Source organism: Thermobia domestica, chromosome 11 (assembly GCF_964235325.1).
Source record: "Thermobia domestica chromosome 11, izTheDome1.hap1.1, whole genome shotgun sequence".
In the NCBI taxonomy this organism is placed as follows: domain Eukaryota; kingdom Metazoa; phylum Arthropoda; class Insecta; order Zygentoma; family Lepismatidae; genus Thermobia; species Thermobia domestica.
Genome location: NC_137464.1, coordinates 101195361 through 101211151, shown reverse-complemented (window position 1 = coordinate 101211151; position 15791 = coordinate 101195361). Strand labels below are relative to the sequence as shown.

Sequence of the window (15791 nt, the reverse complement as noted above, 5' to 3'; positions counted from 1 at the left end):
ATATATATATATATATATATATATATATTCTTATTTGTATTTCACTTACTTCCGTTGTACTTAGATTTTCCCTTTTTTCTTTCTTTCTTTCTTTTTCTTTATCTTTTCTCTCTCTCTCTTTTTCTTTTTTGTAAAACTTATGGCTATGCCTATGCATATCGTTGCAACAAATAAGTATATACTCAGTATCTCTTTTGCAGATTACCAGTCTATAGAAGTCAGGAGCTAACTAAGATCAGACGGCAATAAATCCAATGCATGCTCTAAATAAATGTGTGTGAATTGATTTCCGTATTAATTGTATGTTCAACCACACTAACCCTGACAATCAATAGTCATAACTTGCCAGTAAACTCTAGAATTACATTAAATTTTAGAACTCAAAGATCCTTGTCCTATGGTCCCAATCCAAGACTTATGCCTACCAGCTGTAAGACAATCAGATCTCTGCCGTTCATTGTTCGGATTTCAACTGGGATTCATAATTTTACCAGTTGCTAATATCTTAACGTGGGATGGTTTCCCCAGCTTGTTCGATTTAATTCATATTCATTCATTCTCATACTAACGCTATTAGTCACCAGATCTTCACCCTTTGCTTCTGACACCATGCTAGATAGACTCTCGCGAGTGTTAGGAACCAGGAACTAACAACTCCGGCACCTCTGCGTGCTTCTTGTAGAATTTTAGAATTACATTGAGGTCTATGCCCACGTCCAGGCACTATGAGATTTGCAAGGCAGTGCCCGAACATGCCTTTCTGCTGCAGTGTGTGAGAAATTAATATGACACGTTGGCATAACGTTCTGAGTTCATTATTATTAAATTATCATTGATAAAGATTTTGTATAGTGTATATGATTCATATGGTATATTACCTCAGTTGTACTTCAACCATGAAAACGTAATGCAACTATTCCAAACCACCTTAGCATTTGTAATTCTTATACACGCATTTTAAATCATTGTCTGCAAAAGAAAACACATTAGAGGAGGACATTTTTACTAAGATGAGTGAAGTGAAAGTGCAATGAAACTGTGAGACTACAATCACATACTATATATTTCTGCTCAAACATTTTACATTTCTGTTGTGATTCGTTAATCCACGGAAGCAAATATATGTGCTAGCTTTAAGATTGTCCTCTATCCTCAAGACTATGTACTAATTTCCCAATTTGACAAATATCCTAATCTATTGGAGATAGCTTAGGAAGTAATTTGTGTTTTAAAAAATGAAAATTACATTCTCCCTTTTATCTAAAGACACGTAGACAACGGTAAGTATGAACTACAGCAATGAGCACACACAGTGTCAAAAGTTTACCTAATTGTGTGTGAAAAATCCTGAATAAAAGAATCTCTTCCGTTGGATTGGCTGGTAGATTGGAATTTGATTTGAAATCGGGTCTTCCTCGTCGAAACCGAAGGCGAGCACACTCACCATATAGCCACGAGGAATCTGAGGCTTCCCTTGAGTTCATTTTTATTAGATATTTCTACACCTAAGAAAAATGTCTCAACATGGACAAACTTTTTCATGCGGAATCACCCTTGGTGATCTATTTATTCGAAATTACTTTAGTAGAAAGTAGTTTAGAGTTTAATGTTCTGTTCAGTGCCAAGATAGTATGAATTTTAGACCTACAGCTTAACGTGGAATCCTACTTAACTACATGATCTTTCAGTGTAATCTGACCCCGGGTCTCTCGCGCCAAAGCAAATTAGATTTTAGCGAGCTAGTACGAGGCCTAACATGGAAAATTCAATGGTAAACATTCCAAAGATACACAAAATATCAAATTGTATTTTATTTGGTTCCAAAAAAAATGTTATCCGAATAGAAGGCTTCCTAGATGTATTCTGGACTATATATTTAATAATAAGTAAATCAAACAAATCAAATACCAAGAACCGGAAGTTCTGTAAGAATGCGAAACACGAGGGAAAAAAAAAACTACTAGAACTATAATTTGTAAAAGGGTATGTGTGTCACTTCGTGAAATGTGCTTTCTACGGGTTAAATCACCACCGAGGGTACTATATCTAGAATAGCAACCCAGTTTGTGAGTACTATTCTCGATGCTTGAAAGGAAACAAAATTGCTTTGTTATTACTTTGTTTATTAAAGTCCATATAATATTTTATACTTTTATAAGATTACAACAAAAGGTTACAACAAATTTTATTTAACTGAATACTATTATTATGCAGGTTTCTTTTATATGAACTGTTCAGTTTTCCATTTTTTACTTTGGAACGACGATAGGAGAGAAGAAATTATAGTAATAGTTTTAAAAAATCTAGAATTCGAGATTTAAACAGATTTATACGTTTCATTGCCCCTACGTGCCGAAAAGGTGATATTGGACGACCATTTGTTGGTTTATCCCGATGTATATATATTTGCATAGAGACCATACTTTAAACTTAAGGTTTGTATAAGATTGTCTAGGCTTTCTTAAAATTTCTTTGTAGCCTCAGAAATAGAAGTAGTTTACTGAAGGGTAGGCTAAGAACGAAAAGTTTCAATTGTGTACAATATTATAGATAGGAAAAGATAAACTGCATTAGATGCAATATTCTAGTTAACCCTTAGTTGGTAACATCCAAAAAATAAGCTATAACAGTAACATCCGCCTGAGAGACGGACACGCACAATTGAGACGCTTGAAGCCGAAGTGGTGTAAGTCAGTTTTCAATAAGGTGTAGTTACACCCAGAGAATTGATTCTACGTAACGAAATTAATAAATTGAATAATAAGCACGTCGTAGTTCACTTGTAAATGTACCCATGAGTTCAATGCAACATGCTTCTCCGCTGAGAATTTCTAAACATATACCTTATAGAGTTTTATCAACACATATGTGCACCCCAATAGAATATGCCGTTTGGCAATTAGAAATGAACTTACTGAAAACATTGGACATTGCTGTTGTGGGATTCTTTCTTTTCCTTCGTTGACGAATAGATGAATCATTAAACCTAACACCCGCCGGCAAAACTTCACACATTTTGAGAGACATGGTTGCATGTAAAGCATGAAGTCCAGTGCAGTCAATTGATAGAAGTGACACCAAGCTCTCACGCCCCGACTTGAAAATGGATCACAAAGTCATTAAACAAATAAGCGTTCCAATTTTAGTCTTAATCAGTACTCTTATAACTTGAGAAGGAGTTATGTAACTTTCTTCTCATCACTTCCATTGTACACTAATGCAGTTCACAGTTTCATTAGTAAGGAATAAATTCCAGATGTCCTCTGGATTTGGAAAATTGTGTAACTAATTCACGGGTCCTAACCATGACAATTTAATTTTTATCACGTCATTCTTAGGTGTTTTAGTACCCAAATTTGGCTTATTGCAGCTCTATCTGATTGAACTACTGTATTTTTTGCAATAAACATTATCAGTTTCTGTTGTACTTTCGTATTATTCTGATCACTTTTCTGATGATTGCTGTATCCCTTATCAGATATGTTATTGGCATCGTTAAAATCCATTTCTGGATTGCTTTCATGAACTTTCCGATAAATGATCTTGTTCAGGAACATACGAGTTATCGGATCCGTAATCATAATCAGTTTCTGATCTATAGCCATCTCTAACTGCTCTATAGCCATTTGTAGTATAGCCCTACTCCTTTGAGGCATACGTTTGCTATTTGACATCTTAAAATATTCAGATTTTCGAAACGAAAGAAAACCAAATATTAATAGTTGTCAGTATAAAGTAATAGCCGTCCCTTAGACGGATAAAATATATTTCCTTTACAGTAATATCCGCTTGCGAGACGGATTGGAATAACTTTAAACACTTCGAAGTTTGCAACAATGAGCTAGACACGCGACCACCTGCTGAAAACAGCACAGTCAACCCACAACTGAAGCATAGGTGAAGTATCAGATCATACCTCGAATATGAGTACCAACTCTGAAGAAGAAAATATCGTACATCCGCCTGGGAGACGGATATTACCGACTAAGGGTTAACAATTTATTTTGCTACATTTGTATAAATAAGTAAATAGCAATTTCTTATAGCAAAATACAACAGCTAATTGTTGCTGGCAAAGAACGACATACTTACAGCACCAAGTTCATTTTTCCTCGGAAGTTACTTAGACGAATTTCCGGAAGCTAATTATTCTGTTCATCTTATTATAATCTATCAACTCATATTTGGACAATATTTTAGTTAAACGGTTTTTTTTTTAAAAAATAAAAGTTAGTGTTAACTTTAAACTACCTCATTAATCATAATAATGTAGTCTTTATAATATGGTAAATGAGGATACACGTATTTCAATATCGGATTTGCCTCAATAAATGGCATACTTCTCGTACAGAAGCAATTAACAAGTTTACAAAAATATTGATTTTTTTCGTTTTCTCTAAAACTACTCATAAGTTTTACATTAATGCATATAACTGTTCTAGTCAATAAAATCTAGCAATTGGTATCTGTGCCATCTTCGGAGTTTTCTTTTTTTCGTTTAACACTAATCAAATCATATTATAGAATTTGATATTCATATAATCTGTTGAACGTCTTTCTAATAATTTGATTTAAGCACAACAGGAGGAGACGTCAGTACTATATTGCAGTTCCAAAATTCGTTCATTTGTAACAAGAATTACATCAAACAACTACGGTTATTCAGAGATACTGTTACTTTTTCAGCCTTAATTAAATAAATCTAACGCTTGTAGTCAGAATTCTTTTCTACTACAACTTAAGCACACACATTTTTATATTTGAGATTAAACATATTTTTGTAACACTAATACATTGTGAAACCACTGGCGTAGCTTCTCTGTGGGCAGGGTGGACAAATGCCATGGACCCCGAGTCGCGTCCAGATGGTGAGGGGCTCCCAGGTAGGTAGATACTCCATTTAAAATAAACAACTGGATCGCTTCTAACCAATACCTACCTGCTACCTACTAAGTAAGACATTCCTTACGAAAATATAAATTCAAGAAGAAAGTATAAGTAACGTATGGTAGAGTATGACAAGTTAAAATTATCTATTAGCAATTCATATATTCTTGTAGTTATTGTATGCTTCTTATGTTTGTACATTTGACTTATAAGTAATGGTTTCTTTTATTCTAAATATTAATTAGGCCTAATTACATTATGCATTCTCAATTTTATTTTTATTCAATCTTTTTTATTCTTCTATCTGTCATATTTGAATGAAACGTCATGGATCATTTGGGTACGGTCACCATGTGATAGTCAATTCAATACACTATAATTATAGTCCCACTATACTATCTGTTCCATTTTTGTGGTACACTAATACACTTTTACCTATTACACTGTTCTGAATCAATTTTATTAATTTTTTTTAAATATGTTATGGCTCCCCGGATTAGGTGAGTTCTTGAATTTATATTTTCGTTTTTGTATCACAATTATAAGGAATGTCTTAAAAGTTTCAGAATGAGGCCAAGTTTGTACAGACAGTTTTCAATAGATTGCCATACAACCATGGACCTTTATAAGTAAACCTGCCGAAGTAGTTACAGCGGCACTTTTGTGCTATCTCCTGCATTATATATGTTATTCTTGGATTTTTTTTTTTTTTTTTTTTTTTTTTTGTACTGTGTTCATATTCACAAGTGTTTGAACTAAGTTTATCCTATACTGTGGAATGAATTAGACTATGGTAGGCGGGATTATATTCATAGAAGGGGGCAAAATTGTAATTTATATTGTTTCAAGATAATTTTCATATTAAAAGACTGATTACATGCTGAGATAAGAAATATAATTAAGGGGAATTAGCATCAAACTGTTAAAAATGCACTATAGCAGGGTATTTGCTTTACATATATTTGTCAGGAAATCCATTCACGAGTCAGGAAGGAACTGACTCTCCAGAATAGAATTTTTTTATTGATATATTGAAGAAATCAACATATTTATGAGGGAATTCATTTACTGGAGAATCAGTTTTCTTGAAACTTGTCCTCTGGGTGGTAGACCGTGAGGCGGGTCAGTGTTTTAGAACCCTGCCCCTGAACACAGAGAAGAACATACAAGACATGGAGTTCGTCAGTGACTAACGTCTTTCTTTCTTTCTTTTTTTCTTTCAAACTGTTCCACGTCGTATGATGTCTTTTTTATGTTCTTCAAACGTACTCCTGCCCGTTGGATCAAGTGCTGGCAAAGAAGCACTTGATCAAGTGTTGGAAAATTAACGTTATCATAAATTATTCTGTCTTTTTCCGCAAAATGTAAATTTTATTAAGAAGGATATCAATTCCTTAAGGTTTAAGTATCTCTAGATTTTTCAGCTATTTTCTAACAAAGTGATAAATACAACTATGTATACTAAATAAGCAAGTCGAATTCAATAGTTATTTAACAGTAATACTCCATTGTTCTAGTATTTATCTTAAAATCTTTATTTGTTGAATACAACCCTTAAAACTGAGTCCTGATACCAGTAAGATTCCTTGTACTTTTCAAGCTAAGGCGCCCCCCAACTTCATTGTCTAAGGGGTCTCACCTGTTCTTGTTACGCCACTGTAGTGAAACCATTATCACCCATAAAGAAACACCATAGTATAAAAACTTTTGCAGTAAACAACAAATCACTGAGCGTTTTAACATACGGAGTGTAGGATTAAAATGAAGATTAATAGTTTTAGTGATCAATCACTGTTTATATTAGTATGAACTACAATGTCACAAACGGTTTAATAACGATGAAACGACAACGCGTTTACTAACCTTTTTTAAATTAATTTTACTTTAAAAACTAACATCGCAGCTAAGTTTTACTATTTAAAAAGTTACTGATTAAAACAATAAAAGCGAGAGAAATATATTTATAAATAAAATATACCCTAAAACAATGGTTCTTAGTTATTTCCGAGTTGTTGATCCCTTTGCATTTTAAGGCAAGCTACGTACCCCACACCTCTAAATTATCGTACATAGGTTGAAGTAGTAGTTATGAAGTTGAAGAAATAGTAACAACTATTAAATTACTAACTTTTATTTATATTATAAACATATGACTTATGACAGTATAGCTATACGAGAATCTAGGTGTCATGGAAAAAATCATACTTTATTTCGGACAATTCTTTCCACACCTGGTTCAATATTTACTCCTTTTAACATTAAATCTGGATTAACACCTTAAAACTGTATCAACACGATGTCTGTTTTTTTTTTTTTTTTTTTCGGAAACAAATGACTAAAAATATTTGTTCACAAAGATATGAGCTTCAAAATGGACCAGGTACTTACACTCACAGTTATTTTCTTATGCTCAGAAATTACGTTCAAGTAAAATTAATTAAGAGTTTATTCTTTGAAAAATATTTTGAAAATGAATCATTACAAGTAACATCAAGTTCGTTTTACTCATCCTCAGACAAGTTTTTAACTATACCACACCATACTCGAAAAGATTTACTTATCCATGAGTTTTCAGAATCTGATGGAGTGAAATAATCTACTAAACTAGTCATTGCACCATTCAAGTGTTCAGCGATGTCATGATAAACTTTTTGTGGCAGTTCTTCACCAGAGGATTCCAGAAATAACTTCAATGTTTGGGAAAGTGTTGCTACTACCACCTTCAGCTCGCCTTATCGACAGCCGTCTCAATCCTGTCTTCAAGGTTAAAATTATTCCTATTGCTACTTTGAAGACTCATATTGAATGTGTTTAAGTATGAAAAAGTACATGCGCAAAGTAAGCTACACAACAAAGAGAAATTTATTCAACTAATCGATCGTTTTATGGTTGTTTAAACACTTGTATATGTAGGCTTTGATTTTCTTCATGTACTAGTAAGAAGTTTCTGTAAGTCAAATGTCGAGATTTGGTAAAATTTGTAATCTTAACTAGCGTATCAAGTATTTTCTTTAATGATTGTAGCTCTTTCTTTATAGCCAAATCATTTTGATACATACAGCATGATTTCCATTGTCACTGTGTTTACTCGAGGAATAAGTCCACATTTTATGTTTGACACAGCACGTGCACCATCTATAATCAAGTCTATACATTTCCGCATAAAATTGAATTCTTAAAACAAAAGAAAAAGACAAAGAAAAGAAAAAAATTCAAAGCCTTATAATACTCTGTTGTAAGCTATAAATTTACTTGAAAACGAGAAATGTTAACTTTGTCTTCTTACATGTAGCGTGTGCAAAATAGTATTATAGCTTCGTTTGCGATATCAGTAATTTTATTAATCTGTAGTTAAAAATGCTCTGTCTATATCCTTGAAATGAGAGTCTGTTTTACGTCATTAGAGGGCAAACATATCGGATATTCTTAGTTTCACTGTTCTTTGTTGCCGACGATTCGGTACAAGACGAAACATGACAACTCTCGTCTCGTTTTCGAGATGAGACGGAAAGTATCATTTAAAAAATCTCGTCTTGTCTCGATTCTCGAAAAATTTTATGTTCATTTTTTTAACTAAAAATTACTCTGTAGACTAGATATATCACGAAAACACTACTTTGTATTTCAAAGCTCATCGAATATCCCAGAAACAGAATAAAAGATAGGTAGTTGTTTTTGCTTGTTTTTAACCTACACTGACTTACTTTCTCCTCCCAATCATGATTGACTATACTAGACCCTACTTAATCTGCAATTTACTTCCTGATATAATTAGTCGTTTCATCAGTTCTGCAATACGACTATAGTCCTTATGTGTGCAACGTCACATGTACGTACCACCAATACATACGAAATTTTACGTCTGGCAAGATAGCCCTCCCCCTCGCTTTAGAAAATTGAAACAATGACTAGGCCATTCGTTTGTACTACGTTTGTACCGTTTGTACCAAAAATATTTTCGTTTGTACCATTTTCCTTATAGGGTTACTTGAGAGGTCAACTGGGTCTGCTATCTTGGCGCCAAGATAGCTCCTCCGTATCACAGCACAAAAAATTCAAATACACCATTCGAAAGCAAATCGTTTGTACCGTTTGTACCGAAAAAAGTTTCGTTTGTATCCTGATAGTTTTCGAGAAAGAGGGAATGACATTTGGGGGGCTATCTTGTACGCAAGATAGGCCCCGTAATGTGTAAGTTTTACTTTATCCATGCCCATTAATAAGTATTATGTCTTTGTTCATGTGAATTTGTGTGAATTTAGAACTCTAGTTGTACATATTCAAATGAAAAAAGAACTAGCTGAGAATAACTTAACGTTAAAATTGAATCGGCGAGTGGGATAAACAGTGTGAGTTCAAAATAAGCCATTTTGAGGTAAAAGCAAAAATAACACTAAAGATGTAGAGCTACAAGTTGTAATGAAGAGTAGTACAATTTGCAAGACCTCGCACGTTATAGCAGAATCCTATAATGTCGACTGTACATTTCTGGCATTAACAAACGAAAGTTCTTTTTTCAAATATCTCAAAATGCGTTTTGTGGACTAATAGTGTTTTTTCACTCACCTATTCAATTAAATTTTCTCTATTTGTGCCCTTTTCCGTAAATAAATACCGTAACAGAATAACAAAGTGTGTACAAATTCAGAAAGAAACTGGATTTACAGAAATAATCTTAAACAAAGAAAAATAAAAAATGAAATGTTTACTCACCTAAACGGCGTCCTTCCACGTTTCAGCTTTACACCAACTGAAGAAATTAACTGCTTATATCTGTCACATTAACACCTCGAGAATCTTGCCGCTTTCATAGACAATTGCCGAAAGCAAGTAGGCCATTGCTGAATAATACTTATTTACTTACGGAAAAGGGTAGAAATAGAAAAAAATTTAATTGAATCGGTAAGTGAAAAAACATTACAAGTCCACAAAACGCATTTTGAGATATTTGAAGAAAGAACTTTCGTTTGTTAATGCCAGAAATGTACAGTCGACAATATAGAATTCTGCTATAACGTGCATGGTCTTGCAAATTATATTGCTCTTCATTACAACTTGTAGTTCTACATCTTTAGTGTTATTTTTGCTTTTACTTCAAAATTGCTTATTTTGAACTCACACTGTTTTCCCACTCCCCGATTCAATTCTAACATTGAGTTACTTCCGAAAAATTCTTTTTTTTTTTTATTTGGATATGCACAACCAGAATTCTAAATTCACATAAATTCGAATGAATAAACACATAATACTTATTAATGGCCATGGAAAAAGTACACATTACGGGGCCTATCTTGCGTACAAGATAGCCCCCAAAATGTCATCCCCTCTTTCTCGAAAACTATCAGGGTACAAACAACACTTTTTTGGTATAAACGGTACAAACGATTCGCTTTTGAATGGTGTATTTCAATTTTTTGTGCTATGATAAGGGGGGCTATCTTGGCGCCAAGATAGTCCCCCGCCCCAAATGTCATCCCCTCTTTCTCGAAAACTATCAGGGTACAAACAAAACTTTTTTCGGTACAAACGATTTGCTTTCGAATGGTGTATTTCAATTTTTTGTACTGTGATATGTCGGGGCTATCTTGGCGCCAAGATAGCCCACCAAATGTCTTCCCCTGTTTCTTGAAAACTATCAGGGTACAAACAAATCTTTTTCGGTACAAACGGTACAAACGATTTGCTTTCGAATGGTGTATTTCAATTTTTTGTACTGTGATATGTCGGGGTTATCTTGGCGCCAAGATAGCCCCCCAGTTGACCTCTGAAGTAACGCTATAAGGAAAATGGTACAAACGAAAATATTGCCGGTACAAACGGTACAAACGTAGTACAAACGAATGACCTAGTCATTGTTTCAATTTTCTAAAGTGGGGAAGTGGCTATCTTGCCATACGTTAATTTTTAGTAGGAGTAGAATCACATTTCGTCGCAGATATATATATATATATGTTTTGGTGCTTGTGTTGGAGCACGAAAACTCATGGATGACAGGTCATTATGGTGACCGAAAATTCTAGCCTATGGAATTTTGAAATTTTTCGGCCAAAACGTGTGAACCAATATATCAAATTGGATTTGTATTATTATGAACTTTGGTTCTCAGAACTGGCTTCTTAGTCAGAAGAAAACTTTTCGAACATTGATTATAACTATATCTGAATTGTAAATGGAGGTTCAAAGATACTTATAGAATTATGAAAAATGTTCAGTGTACAGACACATAATATGTACAGATTACTGTGATAATATTGTATCTAAGGGAAGAGAGTTAAAGGTTGCGGGAAATGTCGCGAATATCATTTGCTCTATGTTCTCCCATTTTCCATACTTGAAAATATAGTAACCCTACATGAACGTCATGTATGCCTAGATTTATTTTGCAATTAAACGTGGTGTCTCACAATTGAAGAAACCATAGGGAAACTAGTTTTTACTGATTACAGTGCAATCTATCAGGAATTGAGGAAACCATTTAAAAAAAATACTTTTTTTTTTTCTCGTAGAACTCGAAGCTTCAATAAAAAATATAGGGGGTCCCCATTCAAGTTTTTAAAGATGTTCCAGCTCTACTTCTAGGGGGGGTAGTTTTATCATACGTGAATTTACCTCTCCAGAATATTAATTTTTATTTATAAAATACTTTTCCTCCGATGCGTATCCCTTCAGATATTTTGCAGTCTCAAATTCAAAAAGAAAAAAGAAAAGAAAAGAAAAAAAGAGGAACACCTTATAAATTATAATGTTATTGTCAATGATTTTTCTGGGGAAAATAAAATTTAAGAATAAAAAAGTATGCAGAAAAATAGATAAACAGTTATGTAAATAACAAAAGAATTAGACCTGAACTCGAAAACTGGCAAATTTCTTCATTAAGTAGATCCTACTACGTTTATCTACTTGTAACTAAAAATTATATATTTTATTATATTCCAGTATTATGGCATTGATTTTATTGCACAAAATTCAACCAAAAGGAACTTTCAATTTAAATTAACAAGAAGATATTTTGTATGTATTATCTCTATTATGATAAAATTATATAATCATGTATTATCTCTATTATGATTATTCCTCAGATTTAGAATGCAAGAAACAATGGAGCTGTATAACACTGACAGTTAGTCGAGTAAACATAAAAACATAAACATAGCGACTAGGATTAGTATTGAGTTGTAAAAAAAAAAAAAAAAAAAAAAAAAAAAAAAAAAAAAAAAAAAAAGCTCAAGTAACCTTTCTTTGTTCGATAGTTGATAAAATTAACACAAAATATTCAAAACATATATAACCCTACATACACTTGTAAGTGTAAGTCTTTAAAGTGAGTTATGTTTATGAATCCTCACACTTGCATATAGTCTATAACCTTAATAATTACTAGGCCTATGTATAGATTTTGGAGGAATTTTTCAAAATGCATCTTAGGTTAGCTTTCTTAAGTTTGAAAAGGTTTCATTTTTATTTATGTAGTTTTGTTTACGGATTTTTTTTTTTTAAAAATAGTGTTTTAGAACTTGATTAGCAAAATTTACCTACTATCATCATAAATTCATTACGTATACACACATTATCTTATTTCCAAAATAAATATTTAATATATGGGCATTGATAAGTAATGAGCACTTCTAATGTTTTCTTTTTCGATTAAGTACAAATATTACTCTACAATATTTTTATAAAAATAGTTATTCAGCACATCCTCACTATAGGTCGGCCTCTCAGTATCTGGACATAAAAAAGTCTGTTTCCATTTGTACCTACATTGTAGTTACCACTAAACCAATGTTGTGGCTCCACACCAACAATGTGTGAAATTTTGAATTCTTTTAGAGCTGTCAGTTGAATTTTTAAATCGGTATTTTTCCTAAGATTTGGAATTGAGATGATTTATGATTTCGATAATTCCAAACTACTTCCACTTTACTTATTTATTTATTTTTGTTACCAATGTACTTGATATTCATTAGTCAAGAGACGAAAAATTGAATTCCGGAATTTTAACCGTCCTGGAGAACAAAAGGATTCCTTCTGGACATGACGTAGAATTCTTGATTAAACCCAGTGGTGCTATTCAGCCGGTTCACACCGGTTCGCTAGAACCGGTTGTTAAAATATTTCGAGTTCGCAGAACCGTTTGTTGTACCCAGACATAACAATAAATTTTACCCAGTTATACCCAGGAACAAGTAAATTTTGATTGATTTTGAGTTTAACGCAACTTTCAGCAGCGAGGCTATATGAGGCGGGGCCTACTGATTAACGTTGAATCCCAACCACATGAGCTCCCACCGGGAATCGAACCCGGGTCTCCCACGCCAACAAGTAAATTTTAGTTTAACTTTCATTGTTTTTAAAAATTCTTAAACATATGATCTCTCAGAACAAGGTATTAAGCTTTTATTTTTTTAATCTCAAATACTCAGATAACAAGAATGAGAACTGGGATGATATGAGTGTAGTGGTGAGAGTTATTTATATTTGAAACGCATAGAAACCATTATTATCAATTGTCGATCCATTGATGGATCAAGGTCCTTGCAATATTTTTTCTTTGACAACCATCTATCTTGAATAGTTCATTTCCAAGATATTCACAGTGCTATCTAATTTTGTTACAATACCTAGTATTAGTATGCTGTGTAGGTTTCTACTTGTCACTTGTGGTATCAAATAAAACATTTGCTTTTGTCTACCTTGTATGTTTTTTTCCTAAGAGAGTAATATCTAGCCGTCTACTCTCTCTCTCTCTCTCTCTCTCTCTCTCTCTATATATATATATATATATATATATATATATATATATATATATATATATATATATAACTAACTCTATGACCTATGGAACCCGGAGGTTCAGTGCCGCGTTCACAAAAGCTCTCCACTGACTTCTATCCTTAGCTAATTGGATCCAGTTTCTACTTTGTATTCCTATCTCTGCGAGATCCATCTTAATATTATCCTCCCATCTGCGCCTAGGTCTTCCTAATGGTCGTTTTCCTATGGGTCTACCAGTCAAGACTTTGAAAACGTTTCTACTTTCTTCCATTCTAGCTACATGACCTGCCCACCTAAGCCTCCTAGACTTGACGACCCTAACAATGTTGGGTAAACCGTATAAACTATGTAGTTCCTCGTTATGAAGCTTCCGCCATTCCCCATTCTCGTTCCTCTTGGGTCCGAATATTCTTCTCAGGATCCTGTTCTCAAATACTTTCAGTCTATGTTCTTCCCTCAGAGTAAGCGACCATGTTTCGCAACCATACAGAACAACAGGCATGATTATCGTTTTATATATTTTAAGCTTCAAATTCCTCGACAGAATTCGCGACGACAAGAGATTTTGAACCGAATAGTAACACGAATTCCCTGCTTTTAGTCGACATTTAATTTCTTCGTGAATATGATTTTCGTCTGTTAATATTGATCCTAAATATTTGAAAGTATCCACTTTATCAAAAGTATTATTTAATAGTTTAACGCCTCCACAATTTGCCGTATTACGGTCCCGACGCACTTCCATGTATTTAGTTTTCTCTGCATTTACTTCTAAACCCATGTCCCTGCAAGCGTTTAATAAGATCTCTGCATTTATTTCTACTGTTCTCCTATCATCCCCTATTAATTTAATAGGGGATGATATATATATATATATATATAGTTAAAAATTAGAATAGCATCAGTGGTTAAACCTGCACAAATCAGAACAGGTAGTAACCTTAAATATAAACAAGTAGTGATTCACTAGATGAAGCATTCAAAGAAAAAAAATAGTTTTATATTAGTTTATAAATTTTCCTTGTCTTCATGAACGTGGTAAAAGAAGGGTCCATTTTGACATTTTCGCAGGAAAGCCCATGCATCTTTAGTCACACTACTGCCTCGGAAAACAGGATTGTCCGGGCTAAATCGACTCGTCTGGAAGATCTATGTATATGACATTTACGATTACAGTGCTCTAAGCCCGTGTGTTATGCATTGCAGTATCAAGTCAATAAGGACATTTAATATAAATACAAATATTTTAAGCACTATCAGTAACTCGGCACTTTTGTTAATTCGGCATTCCTGATGTAAGAAATCGGCTAATTGGCGACAGTACTGTGTAATTATTTTAGTATATTACACAGTACAGAAAATGAAAACATCTTAAACTCTGTCTAGTCTATTAAGTAATTCTTGTTTGTTAGGATATCGGTCTCTCTTTTTTATTATTATTATTAGTTGCTGCCCATAATTAGAATTGTAATTATATTCTCTCTGTTTTATGTACCTAAATCTAAGGAATAAATTTATAAACTTCTTAAAACAAAATACTTGTTTAGAATTTAGTTTTTGGAATTATGAATATAAGAAAATAAATTTAATTTTTTAAATTTAATATTACAATTCCACAATAAATTAATTTTATAATTACTAGGTTTTAATGAGTAAAAAAATATATCTAAAAATAAGATGTCCAGGCAATTTCTTACACAAAGGAGTGCCGAATTAACAAAAGTGCCGAGTTACTGATAGCGCTTAAAATGTTTGCATTTATAATAAATGTCTTTGTTGACTTGATAATGCAAGCGCAAAACATACAACATTGGCGCAAAGCATATGTAGTCACAAATATCATATATATAGGTGTCCCAGATGCCTCGATTTAGCCCAGACTGTCCTGGATTTAGGTCTACATATATATACCGATTAATAGGTCTTATTCAAATGAACAAAATATTATGCGTGAGTAAAATCTCATGCGTAGTTTCCGAAAAATGGAGCAAAATTAATTTCTTTGTAAGCCCTCCAAAATATAACGCTGTATGAGGACCATGTCACTTATGACGGTGTAACTGATACTGAAAATATATGTCATGAAATTATTCATTATGACACCAGAAAGACGACAGTATATAGTATGA

General features: G+C 33.1%; 2 long non-coding RNA genes across 6 annotated transcripts in view; one reads left to right on the top strand and one right to left on the bottom strand.

The window, feature by feature from the left end:
* The window catches only part of LOC145664330 (uncharacterized), a 1055818-nt gene that overhangs the window by 529130 nt on the left and 510897 nt on the right, over positions 1 to 15791 (bottom strand). The gene's annotated exons all lie outside the window — the stretch shown is intronic.
* The window catches only part of LOC145664332 (uncharacterized), a 137268-nt gene that overhangs the window by 90749 nt on the left and 30728 nt on the right, over positions 1 to 15791 (top strand). The gene's annotated exons all lie outside the window — the stretch shown is intronic.